We start from the raw sequence: 14,049 nt of genomic DNA on the forward strand, positions 1-14,049 counted from the left end.
CTCCCAGATGGAAGGGTAGCAGTCCCTTTAGCTCTAGCTGTCCCATTAGTTCAACGTGCCCATCGTGAACATCATTTAGGGAAAACCTCTCTGTTACAACAACTGGAGAGATCTTTTTATATTCCGATGGCAGCTGCAATTATTGCTAGAGAGTGTAACCAGTGTTCCATATGTGCTCAAGTGAATGCAAGACAAGGGAAACAACTACCTCCAGGAACCCAGCCCATTTCATATATACCTATGGATTATTTAGTTGTGGATTTTACTGATATGCCAAGGCGCAACAAGTATTGTGCACTATTAGTTTTCATTGATACTTACTCTGGGTGGGTGGAGGCATTCCCTACCATAAATAAAAAGGCTATTCAGGTGACTCGTTCATTACTTAAAGAAATCATTCCAAGATTTGGCTGCCCAACCAGAAAACCTTAGAAGGGAAGAGTTGGATCCATTGGACCAGACTCAAGGCAGCAAGAGACTCTGACCCAATACAATATCGAGTGCAAAAGACTGATAAACCCCTAGTGCTGAAATTCTCTAAAAAGGCATCCTACTGAACCTGACCAGGAAAAAAGGGTTCTCAATGTACGATGCGAAGATAGACTCTGCCGAATCCTACTGGCAATGGATTCTCGACGCACAGTCTGAAACATCAAGCCTTGCTGAAACCACTCCTTGGAAGCTGGTTTCCCGGCGCATGGCGGAAGAAGGGATTGGAGGAGAAACAGTATTCCATTTGTTAGGATGTAAAATGAATTAGAAACCTAGCCATTTGTCAGGGAATGGAAAACAGTTCATACATAGCCATAAGTGGAATAGGACTGGCTGTAGTAAGTTTGATTGCCTTGATTGTGATTTGTTGTGTAGGACACTAATTCTTTTGGAATCAGCCCCAATCCAAAGGGACTGAGGTTGAGTTAAAAGCCATTGTTGGTACTAGAGACAAGTACGAAACTCCTGAAGATACTTAAGTTTGAGGAAACCTGGGAGTGGGGACTTTGTGCTGCTGTTCTACTCCTAGGACTGTGGACATTATATTTAACAAATAAGGACTGGTTCTGTGGGACACCTAACACTGATATTCCCCAACAAGTCATATATACTCCCAAACCCCTTCCTGATGTGGTGAGTCTGTAAACTAAGGGCATTGGGATTGAATAAGGGCGTGTGTGTGTTGGGAGGAAGCTATGATGACCCTTCTGTTGCTTTGGGTGGTGTTGGCAAAGGGTGTATTAAGTGATAATATCCTGAGTGGTAGTTCCCAGAGTTGTAAGGATGCCCGTGAAATCCCCCTTGTCCTTGAGGGAGGATCTGGGGAGGTTGGGAACCTCATGGAACTGGACAAGAACAAGTCACAGAATGGGGCTACCCTGGGTCAGGTTCGTTCTCGCCAACGACGTGTCATCGAGAGGTGGGGTCGAGACCCTGGACCTAGGCCAACCCCAAGGTCCAAGGACAAGCGTCCGACAATCCCGGTAAAAGGAGGAGTAGGAAAAAGGGATAACAGGCCTCTAAATCAATTGAAAAAAGGGAACTACATGTTGAGGATACTGGAATTAGGACAGAGCATTGTAAATCAGTCTGACCCTGTCCTAAGTCAAAAATGCTGGTTATGTTTGTCTGCTAGTCCTTCATCTTATCATGCTATTCCAGTTGAGTCAGATCTCTGGGAAAGAACCAAAGCCACAATAGTCCTTGAGAAAAATATTAGATGGAGAACCAAAACAGCAGCAGCCAAATTGCAGAAAGATTTTTATAATTCATTCAAAAGACTGGGAGAAAGCCGTCTCCCAATTGTTGGCCCTATCGCTGTTGGTGTGGAAATCCTAGGGACACTCTCTTTATGTGTACAGAGATATCAGGAACCCGGTACTCCTGTAGGGTCCCTGACAAAAGAGGTATGTTCATCAGTAATAAATATTGGTCCTAGGAACCAGACCTTATGGGAGATAGAACTAATTCCAGGCATTTCTCCTTCTGCACACCATTTATTTCACAAAAAGGTTACAAACAACGGACATGTGGTTTTCTTGGTTGCCTGGGTCCAGCTGAGTTAAGCAGATATTATTCGTGGTGATATGTGCAGTGGCAAGTCTCGCTTTTATTCCTTGTGTGATCCCTATACTCAAACAGTTGGTTATGAGAGCAGTAAAGGAGATACAAGTGGAGAAGGAATTAGTCTTGATGGAATGCCTTCTGGACCATCAGATGGACTCAAATCCACTTGAACGTGATGAGGACTCTGACACAGGCACATATGTACAAATTATACCCAGGGAACTGGAGAGGATGCCCGCAGAAATTGAGAATTGAAAGTCATATGCATTAACTACCCATGTAATGTCAAATATTATATGCTTATTGTGTGCTTGCTTGCTTAGTAAGAAGTATAGAATGTGACATACTTACTGAACCAAAATAGTCAGATAAGAAATAGTGGAAGTTTCTGTATGGAATAAACTTCCATAGGGGGGACTTATATGGAATAATATGGGATAATAGGAATTGTAATATATGTGTGTGACTTACGTTATAATTGAGCATGTTAAGAGTTTTGTAAGAAGAGATAGCATGAGGAAGAACCTCACATAAGAGCACCTGTAACCGCAGTCATAACGGCAGGAAACTTAGATAGCTTTTGCAAACATCCTGTGACCTATATAGAAGAGGTCACAAGTTATTTAGCTTTTTGGCATAGCGACGAGGGAAAGGGGAGTTGAGATGAGGGGAGGGGGGGGGAAACTGTGGGCTGTCAGAATATGTAACCAATCATGAAATGTCACACATATGTATAATAGTGATGAATTAGAATCCTTCGGGGTTCAGTCTTTGCTCCTTGTGTTGCTAACTGAACCTGCGCAATAAACCTTTTCTGTTTGATCCCGGAATTCCGTGTCAGTTCCTATAATCCATAATAAAGCGGTTTTACATTTGTATACACCGAATTCACTATACGTTCATCAGGCATTACATACAAACCATTTCTCAGATTAGCAGTAACCTTTGTACCTGCTTTCTCTATAATACATGTATCTCCTTTAAATGTTAGCTCTTACAGAAAGTAAATTAAACTTAAATCTTGGCACATATAACATATGTAACTGCTCCTTTACACATTCACAGTGTGCAGTACTTTCCCCAGATGCCATTAGCTTCCACCCGTTCGCCAAAGACACATGCTGTTTGCTGGCGGACAATTTGATGAAATTCTGTCTATTTCTAGTGATGCACATTGATGCTCCACTATCAATAATCCACAAATCGTGGTTTACAGGTGCATTACCCAACTTAGTCAAATTAAGGTTAATTTTCTTCCTAGTTTCTCTAGTGTTCTGTGATTTTGCCCTTTTGCAGAATCTAGCTATATGCCCCCTAGCATCACAAGCAAAACATTTTTTAACAGTATATGCAGATGGAGTTAAACCCATGTTCTTTGGTTGTTTTTCTCTCAGTTGCTCTCTCTCCACCCTTCTTCTAGACTCCTCCAACAGTCGCAAGATCATATCAGTTAATGTTAGGTCCTGTCGGGTTAGAACTTCAAGAGACGAAACAAACTCATCATAGCTATCATCCAGTGAAGAAAGTATAATGTAGACCTGGTGTAGCTCAGAAAAAATCAACTCCTTTTCATGTAGCTCCTGGAACATTGCTTTCATACAGTTCAAATGAGCCAAAATATCACCACCTTTCTGGAGCCTTGTTCTGAACAGTTTACGGGTAAGATTAATATGCGCTCCCACAGTGTCACGTACATAAATCCTTTTCAACGTATCCCAACACTTCGCAGCTGATTCTTCACCACGAATATGAACCAGTTGTTGGTCAGCTAATCTTAGTCCAATGATACACATCGCTCATTCATTGGCACAGTGAAACTCTGCTAACTTCTTGGCATCATCATCATCATCCTATGGATCCCAGACAGATACATCTGGAGGGTTCTGCACAACATCCCATAGCCCTTCTCTACGCAAAAGCAGACTGCATTTCATGGACCATGAAACATAGTTTGTGCCATCCAACTGGGTGACCAACGAAAAATTCGTTGCTTGTTCGTGCACCATCATCATAGGGATAGTTGTTATCACAAACAGCTATCTGGATACGGTAGTGTGCAGCGACTCCAGCTCCCCTTTCACTACCAATGGTACTCTGGGCCCATAACCAGTGTTAAGTATATCTCCTTTCGGAGATTAGAGTTGAGTAGCAGAAGGTAGTAACGAATGTGCCGCTGAATAGTCACTCACAGCCACCAAAGGTAAAACAAGGATAGCTTTACTTTTGTTAACAAAAATAGGATAAACAGTCTGCAAAACAAGCTATAAGTAGTCTTGAGATATATACACAGTCTATGATACAACACGTTGATTTACAGATGCTCAACTCACAATTCACCATGTAGACAGGTAACTAATATACAGAGTAGTCACCATCCAATACACAGTGTTCAATCCCAATACCAAGCACGGAGAACATACAGGAACAACCAGGAACAATCAGGAGCAAACAGCAATAGTTCCTACTTCCTTTTATGGCTGCTTAAAGCAACAGCATCCAATTACATCTCACTTGCATTTAAAGTAACAGATACATTGTTACAATCATGGCTTATGCATATATACATTGACAAGCCAAGACTAGGGTTACATCCCTAACAGAAGTCAAACTATTTTCCAAGGCACCTGAGGGTAGAACAAGAAGCAATGGGTGGAAAACTAATCAAGGAGAGAAGCAACTTAGAACTGAGGAGAAATTTCCTGACAGTTAGAACAATTAACCAGTGGAACAGCTTGCCTCCAGAAGTCATGAATGCTCCAACACTGGAAGTCTTTAAGAAGATGTTAGATAGCCATTTGTCTGAAACGGTATAGGGTTTCCTGCCTAGGCAGGGGGTTGGACTAGAAGACCTCCAACGTCCCTTCCAACTCTGCTATTGTATTGTATTGCTTTATCTAGAATATGTTATAAAGATGTATTGTGATTGGATGATTTTAGGATGATTTAATGAAATGTTATCATATAATCTTATTCTAGATTTTCAATATTATATATAAAAGGACATAAAAACAATTATAGTCAAAATGAGGTTGAGATATAATAATTGTGATATACATGAATATAGGTGAATTTAAAATATGTGATTGGATATGAAAAGCAGGTGGTGACTATGGAAGAGATGCATGGAAATACTGTAACCAACTGACACACTTTCTACAATTTCTAATGGAAGATGGTTTTGGTTTTTTTTATGTTTGTTCTTGTTCAAAAACAAATAAAATTGTTTTTTTAAAAAACAATAAACAAAGTCTCATTTTTAGTCACAATCATGTGGGTAAAATCAGTTTCCCGATGAATAGGACTATTTGGTAGGCAAATGGAGACATAAGGAATGTGTCTTTACATCTTGTAGTGACCTCTGGGAAGTTTTATCAAAACATTCCTGTAGCAATTCTTGAATCTGAAGATGAAAATACTTCTTAAAATTAAAACTATTTTTCTTTGCCTCAGAAGGGAAAGATATAACTTGAGATTTCTTATGTTATTATTTATTTATGCATGCATGCTCCCTTTTCTCTTTCTCTTTTGCATTGTTTCGCCCTCCTTTCAAAAATGTATACATATTTATATATTCTTATTAAATAAACTTATAAGGCTGCCACACTCCCCTTAGGTGCCACCAGGTAGCTTACAACTTTAAAATTCACAACATAAAAACTCAATATCAAAATCCCATCCCAATGTGAGGGGAATGTGAGTGTACCTCTTTGTTTGAAGGAATTTCTCTCCATTTTTTGGACAAGATCCACTGCCAGTCGGTACTGTGTAATAAATGCTGCAATGAATCTTGATTACTCGCTTTGGGTCCTGCATTTTGATTCCACAGAAACTGATGTCAGAAATGGGATTCACAATTTTTGATCTGTGACCAGGGACAATAGCAGAGTCCCCTATAGTGTTGCAATAGGTTTGACCCCTTGCCAATTTTCTTGCTGCCAATAAAAAAGCATGTGTGTACCAGGCAACACAACATGTCTAAAAATCCATTTCGGTTAGGGAGTTTTCTTTAATGTACAGTATATTACCCCTTTTTTCATTCCAGTTCTCAGTTTTCATGTAGAGAACTCAACTGAGCAATGACTGGAGGTGTCTGACAAAGGGAATTTGACTTTGGAGGAGTGATTGTGACACTTCTGTGTGGAGCAGAAAGTGGCCCTGAGATTTGGTTCATATTCCACTTTTATCCTGCTGTCTCACTGAATGAAGTTGTTCTAGTTTCTACTAGGCAGGGAGGACAATACAAAACAAACCTCCTTTGAGTGTGTGCGTGTGTGAAAATGTAAGTGTTTATAACTAGGTAACCTTCTCAAGTTAAGAACAGTATCATGTGGATCCAAGGACCAAATAATACAGCAGAGAAGGAAACAGGAAAAGAAATGAAAAAGGGTGTTGTGGTCCACTGGCGGCCTGCAGAGCTGGCAGCAGAATTGGACAGTGAGGAGGTTGGGGAGGAACATGGGCCAGTCCTGGAGTCTGGAGAAGGCTCTGATGAGGGCCCTGTGTCGGAGGCAGAGAGGGGGCCAGGGCCATCTGAGAGTTATGTGCTGCCTCTGGAGCCTCATGTTGTCCACCACAACAGAGAGTACCATCAGGGCCTTACGACGCCTGTTTGCCACACACGGGTTGCCAGACATCCTCGTGTCTGACAATGGGCTGCAGTTTGCGTCCACAGCCTTCCAATTGTTAGGGTTCTAAATACCATGCAGAAATAAATCATTGTCCAAGGCAAAACATCCTTAAAGGTCCAATTTATTCTACAGGCATGTTAGCAAGGCTATGGAAAATTCCAACTCTGAATTACATCCTGTGGGTTCACCCAGTTGAAAGTTCATGATCTATCCCCACACCCACAAATCCATCACATGTTCCAATCATCATCTTCCACGCTGGCATCTACACCCCTCTGGTTCCGGTCAGGTGTCGAGGTGCTGAGACAAAAGATGACCTTGGCTTCTACAAAAGAATGTCAACAATCCATTCTACAATCCTACTCCTTTCTATTCCCCCCTCCCTACTGCTACACTATTGAAACAGCATAGAAAATTATAAGAAAGTGTGGCAGGCCAAAGATCCTAAAAAGAATATAACTACAGGTCTGACAGGCGGCCTCTCCTCAAAAGAAAAACGTTTCCTGCAAAGAGAATAACATAAAAGTTAACATAACAAAATTAACCACCTCTTCTCCACCCAGGGGAACCCTTTGACTTCTCGGGAAACTTCCCATTGAATTGCTTTACTAACTTCTCCACTTTTAGGTTCCCACTGTTCACCCAATTAGCTTCAGACCAAGGATAACCCTTCCAATGCACTAAGTACTGTAAGCGACCCCTATTCAGCCTGAAATCTACAATTTTTTCCACCTCAGATTGTGTTTCCCCTTCTATCACTACAGGAGGGGATTGAGCTTGGGTGGATGCTCTTCTGTTAGACCCCATTTCTGGTTTCAACAAGCTACAATGAAATTCTGGGTCAATTTCCCCTAGACTTCTGGGTAGACTGAGTTGAACTGTAACTGGGTTAACTATCTTCACTATTGGCAATGGACCTAGAAATTTTGGACCCAATTCCTTGCTAAGCATTTCTAATCTTATGTATTTAGTAGATACAAAAACATTGTCCCCCACACGGTAGGGGTTTTGGAGCGAGCGATGTTGATCATCTTGCTTCTGGTAGGCTTCTGCCGCAACTGCTAGAGCCTTCTTCGTATTCTCCCATCCTTTCTTTAGCATGTCCCTCCATTCACTCAAAGACATGAAGGAAGGAGGATCTCTAGGCAGCTCAGGCATGGCAACAACTTCCATGCCACTAGTAATCTGGAAACCCGCTAATCCTCTGCTGCTGTGGACCGCATCGTTGTACGCCATTTCGGCGAAGGGTAGCAAGTCCGACCAGTTGTCGTGCTGATAGTCCACAAAACACCTGATGTATTGTTCCACCACCGCATTGGCTCCCTCTGCTGCGCCGTTCATGCTGGGATGAACCTCTGAGCTCAGTTCTTGTGTGGACCCAATGGATCTCAGGACCTCTCTCCAGAACTTGGCTGTGAACTGGACTCCGCGGTCTGAAATGATCCTCTTGGGTACTCCATGCAGGCGATAAATGTGTTTCACAAACATTTTCGCTAATTCGTTTGTGGATGGCAATCCTGAGCAAGCAATAAAGTGTGCCTGCTTAGAAAACAAATCAATAACAGTCCAAATTACTTTATGCTCACTGCTGTCTGGGAGTTCCACAATGAAGTCCATTGCGACCTCTTCCCATTGCCGTTTAGGGCTCTCTGCTGCAGGTGCTGTAGGTTCTGGGCTCTTGGATTCAATCATCCACAGCTGGCCTTTTTCCTCCTCCGAGGCCTCCCCCTTGGTAGGACTCTTCGCCACCTGAAGTTGGGAATCCTCTTCCAGAGTTCGGTTGGGCATTTCCTCCTCCGAGGCCTCCCCCTTAGTTGGACTCTTTGTCACCTTCAGTTGGGGATCCTCCTCCAGAGGCTGTTGGCCCAGATGACTTTTCTGTGGTGGCATCTGGGGCCCTCTCTTTACCACCGTGGCAATTGGTACACACGTTTGTTCTTCGGCAATTCCCTCCTCCGAGGCCTCCCCCTTGGTAGGACTCTTTGTCACCTTAAGTTGGGGATCCTCTTCCAGAGGTCGTTTGCCCAGATGACTTTTCTGTGCTGGCATCTGGGGCCCTCTCTTTACCACCATGGCGATTGGTACACACATTTGTTCTTCGGCAATTCCCTCCTCCGAGGCCTCCCCCTTGGTAGGACTCTTCGTCACCATAAGTTGGGGATCCTCTTCCAGAGGTCGTTTAGGCTTTTCCCCCTCCGAGGCCTCCCCCTTAGTTGGACTCTTTGTCACCTTAAGTTGGGGATCCTCCTCCGGAGATTGTCTGCCCTTTTTCTCTTCCGAGGCCTCCCCCTTGGTAGGACACTTCCTCACCTTAAGTTGGGGATCCTCTTCCAGAGGTTGTTGGCCCAGATGACTCTTCTGTGGTGGCATCTGGGCCCCTCTATTTACCGCCGTGGTAGTTGGTGCGCACGTTTGTGGCATTGAGGCTGGAGCCAAGCACTCTGATGCTCTGTGGCCACCTTGACAACAATGGTGGCATTTAATTGGGCCCCACGAGGAATGGAACCTAGTTACATCTCTAAACTCAGGAACCGTTTCATCACACTGCCTTGCTCTCCAACTTGCAGCTGCCCCCTTGGTAAACCCTTCTTCCATGGTGGAGATTGCTTCTCTGTAGGAAAGTGGGGTAAGAACCTTTTGGGCATTTGCAGATGCACCTTGTCCCGCTTCCCATCTTGCAGGCCTGGCTTTTGTAATCCCTTCTTCCATGTTGGTGATTGCTACTCTGTAGGAAGGTGGGTTAAGAACCACTTGGGGCCTTGCAGGCGCACATTTTCCCGCCATCAACACTGCAGGCCTCTGTTTGGTAATCCCTTCTTCCATGGAGATTTCTTCTCTGTAGGAAGGTCTGGTAAGAACCTTTTTGGGCCTTGCAGGGGAGACTGGAACCAGTGGGGAGGTCAATCCCTTGGTTGGCCACTGCCCAGCTTTCTGCCATGGTGCCATCTGCTGAGGGAGGGCAGGTGCCCACTGGCATCCCTCCCATCCATGACCTGGGGTTAAGACACTTCCCGGGGTTGCCTGCTTCACAGGTTGCAGCTCAACCAATGATGGCTGGCTAGGGGGTTTTATGTGCCAAGGACCCTCCTACTGGCTTGGAGAAGTTATGGGCCAAGTAGGTGCCCTCTGCTGGCTTGGAGCATTTCCCCATGCTGATGGCAAAGGAGGTGGCAAGTAGCATCTCTTCCATCAAAATCCTGGGAAGAAAGCCCAATCTAGTTTTGCTTCATTTACTGGTTGCAGCCCCATTTGTGGTGGCTTGCAAGTGACAGATGCTGGCAAAATCCCTTCTTCCTGCCTCCTTTGAAATTCCCATTTTGAAAGGGAATCTTTCTCCCAGCTAGTTGCAGGGTAATAAGCCATTTCATTTATTGCCATCTGGAAGGAGCCCAAACCTCTGTTCTAGGGTTTTTTTTAGCCAAGGCTTGCTTCCAAGCTGGGGGGAAGGAGGGGGAGCATGCACTCACATTTTGCTGAAGAAGTACGTCTGAGACTTTCCTTCGTCTTGTCGTGTCTCCTCCTGCATTCCTCCAGATGCAATTAAACTGGAAGCAGCATTCCATTGCCTTTGAAGTTCCGCACTCAGCTTCTTATCACCAAAAGCTTCTAATTAATTCTTCGCTGACATCTACGCTGTCCCGGTCAGCATTGGGAATGCCGAGACCCCCATCACCATATCCTCCATCACCAGCCCTTCCCCCTTGAGAGGGGGAGGGTGCTAGTGAATTATTTTAAAGGGGAGAGTTGGAATAATGTTAGGGTTCTAAATACCATGCAGAAATAAATCATTGTCCAAGGCAAGACATCCTTAAAGGTCCAATTTATTCTACAGGCATGTTAGCACGGCTATGGAAAATTCCAACTCTGAATTACATCCTGTGGGTTCACCCAGTTGAAAGTTCATGATGTATCCCCACACCCACAAATCCATCACATGTTCCAATCATCATCTTCCACTCTGGCATCTACACCCCTCTGGTTCCGGTCAGGTGTCGAGGTGCTGAGACAAAAGATGACCTTGGCTTCTACAAAAGAATGTCAACAATCCATTCTACAATCCTACTCCTTTCTATTCCCCCCTCCCAACTACTACACTATTGAAACAGCATAGAAAATTATAAGAAAGTGTGGCAGGCCAAAGATCCTAAAAAGAATATAACTACAGGCCTGACACCAATATCATTGATAACACCACTGACAATCAAAGATAAACTGATTAAGGAAACAGAAGAAGGGCATCGAAATTACATGAGAGATTTTAGAAGCAAGGAGTTGCTAAGAGGAGTCCATACAAAGTTGATTAAGGAGATGATTAGAGGACTGACACCACAAATGGCAGAAGATATGAGTCTGTTTTGCTACTGGAAAGATACAGGTTGATAGATGGAAGAGTATAATTTAAAACTAGTTAAACTTAGTGAATTTAGTGACAATAGATATAGTCAAATAAATAATTGATAATGTTACTATTGTATACAATGTGTAGTGTCATGATGAGTAATAATTGGATATGAATATTGAATGGTACCCATGAAAGGAAGATTAGAAATCCCTTTGGATTATATATAAAGGTTAATAAAAAAAAGAACTAAGTTAGATACAGTTAAGTCTTGTGTTAGCGTTCTAAATACCATGTATGAAATAATCATTTGTCCAAGGCAGAATCATCCTTAAAGTCCCATTTATTCATACAGGCAAGTTAGCACGTCTATGGAATTCCAACACTGATTTTCTTCTTGGAATTCCACCCAGTTAAAAGTTCATGATCTATCCCCACACCCCATAATCCATCACATGTTCCAATCATCATCTTCCACGCTGGCATCTACACCCCTCTGCTTCCGGTCAGGTGTCGAGGTGCGGAGACAAAAGATGACCTTGGCTTCTATAAAAGAATGTCAACAATACATTCCACAATTCTACTCCTTTCTATTCCCCCCTCCCAACTACTACACTAATGAAACACATAGAAAATTATTAAAAAGTGTGGCAGGCCAAAGATCCTAAAAAGAACATAACTACAGGCCTGACATCTTGATTATTAGGGGGAAATGTTATGATGCAGGATATAGTTAAATAAAGGAGGGATAATGATAACAACGTATATACAGGTATGGGTACAACATAAGGAAACTGGATGTAAATTGTAAACAGTGATTTGGAAAGGAGGATTAGAATAATTTGTTATTAAATATTATGGATGTTTAGCTAGAATAGGAAATAAGGATTCAGTGTTATTGGAGGATTTTAGAAATAGTAAATGAAATGCCAGTATGTGGTTATGTATCAAATCTTGGTATATTTTATGATGAAGGACGTGTAAATAATTATAGTCAAATGAAAATGGAGATATGGTGATGGTAATATGTATAAATATCTGAGTTAAAATACTTGAGTTAATATGAATTATGCTTGATGACTGTGGAAGAGATGCACGAAAGTCTTTTTGTAATCAACTGATACACTTTCTACAGCATGTAAAGAAGGATGTTTGTTTTGAAAATTTAAAAAAAATATTAAAAAAAAGATTTGTCTGGCATTATCTGTTTTTGACAAACCCATTTTGGTTTTTGGTTATAGCTTTGTTTGCCTCTAAGTGTTTGCTGATTCATTGCTTGATTATCTTTTTTCAGAATCTCCCAAGGTATTGAGGTCAGGCTGATAGGTCTGTTTTTCTGGATCTATTTTTCCCCTTTTTTGAAGAAAGAGAAAGGGAAAATGAAATTTTGGGGAAAGCAGCCATTTGTCCAAAGATTGTAAAAGCCAGAGAAAAAAGGGAATGGCTGCAGTTGTGCAAGGGTCTCTGGGAAAAACAATTATGATCCCAGTTAATGGAGTGACTTTGAGAGGCTTAGTAGATACTGTCAGTAGATGAACATTGGTACAGCAACATTTAGTTTAAAAAGGCAGCAACACATTTTTTTACAAGTATGTTTGAGCAGAATGAAGTGGTTGCATTGGTCACAGCCAAATCAGAAGCACAGGAATAAGAACAGATACTGGAGGAAAGAGTTATCCCTAACTTAAAATGTAACCAAATAATTTGAATAGAATTTGCACTTTCTGAAAGTTGGACTCAGAGGAAAGGATTCAGGAAGGAGACTAAGATACTGGGAGAAACTATAAGGGCCCAGTTTAAAGTAAAGACAAAGATGGAGCAGAGTCTGGAAAGGAAGGAACCTGGGATTCTTCCAAGCTTTTCTGATTTAATAGAAAACCTGAGATTTACTAGAAAGCTTTACTGAAAAGAACCTATGACAAAATTGAAAGAGAGAAGAAGAAACAAATCAAACATTAGCTATAGAATATTTGGAACAGTTTGACTGAAATACACAGGAGGCAAAGAACTCAACTTTCTTCCATGTAGCTTCCAGACAAGGCAGTCCAGTTGCCTTTTGGAAAAGCACGTTGGGGACAACCATGACCTGGAGGATGGAGAATCTTCAAAGACATCCAGGACAGAAACAATTCCAGTACAAGTGGTTACAATCGTAATGTGGAAAGTCAAATATTTAAAAAAATTTTAAAAAAACATTAACATCATTATTACTATTTTTAACTCCTGATTTTTGCTTATATAAAGTACTATGAGAGGTTAATGGATTAAGAAGTCATTACCATTGTGCATTTTGCCACATAAGGGTTTTTCTGGTATTAAATGAAGAAACCCCAGAGGATAGTAGAGGGCAGGAAGGCCTGGAGGAACATTAAGAAGTCATTACCATTGTGCATTTTGCCACATAAGGGTTTTTCTGGTATTAAATGAAGAAACCCCAGAGGATAGTAGAGGGCAGGAAGGCCTGGAGGAACATTGTTCATTGGGGCATGATGGGTTGCACACAACTTCGCAACTGACAACAACAACAACAACAAACCCCCTGCCTAGGCAGGAAACCCTATACCGTTTCAGACAATTGGATAGCCATTTCCTGGGGTTTCCTGCCTAGGCAGGGGGTTGGACTAGAAGACCTCCAAGGTCCCTTCCAACTCTACTATTGTATTAAAACTGAAGAAACGAGGACAAGAGGATACATTTTGTGTGAATTTTGTATTTTGCTAGTAGAAACCACTAAGAAAAAAATCAGTCAGGACAACATCAGTTACAATTTTATATTTAGTTGAATTTATATTTAGAAGAGAAAATGCAAAATATATTTAAAAAAACAGCACTATACAATAAAAAGAGATAAAAATATTTAAAGTTATTAGGTGCCATATCACATCTCTTACATTGGAGATATTGCCACTATTGCGAAGACAAAATTCTATGTGAAGTCAGCTGAAACACATAGGATAGTGATTTCTTAATAATTGGTGGAAAATCCACAGCCTCCAACCAAACACTAAACATCAACTGCTCCTG

This window comes from Natrix helvetica (genome assembly GCF_964273705.1).
Source record: "Natrix helvetica genome assembly, chromosome: 1".
Lineage (NCBI taxonomy): Eukaryota > Metazoa > Chordata > Lepidosauria > Squamata > Natricidae > Natrix > Natrix helvetica.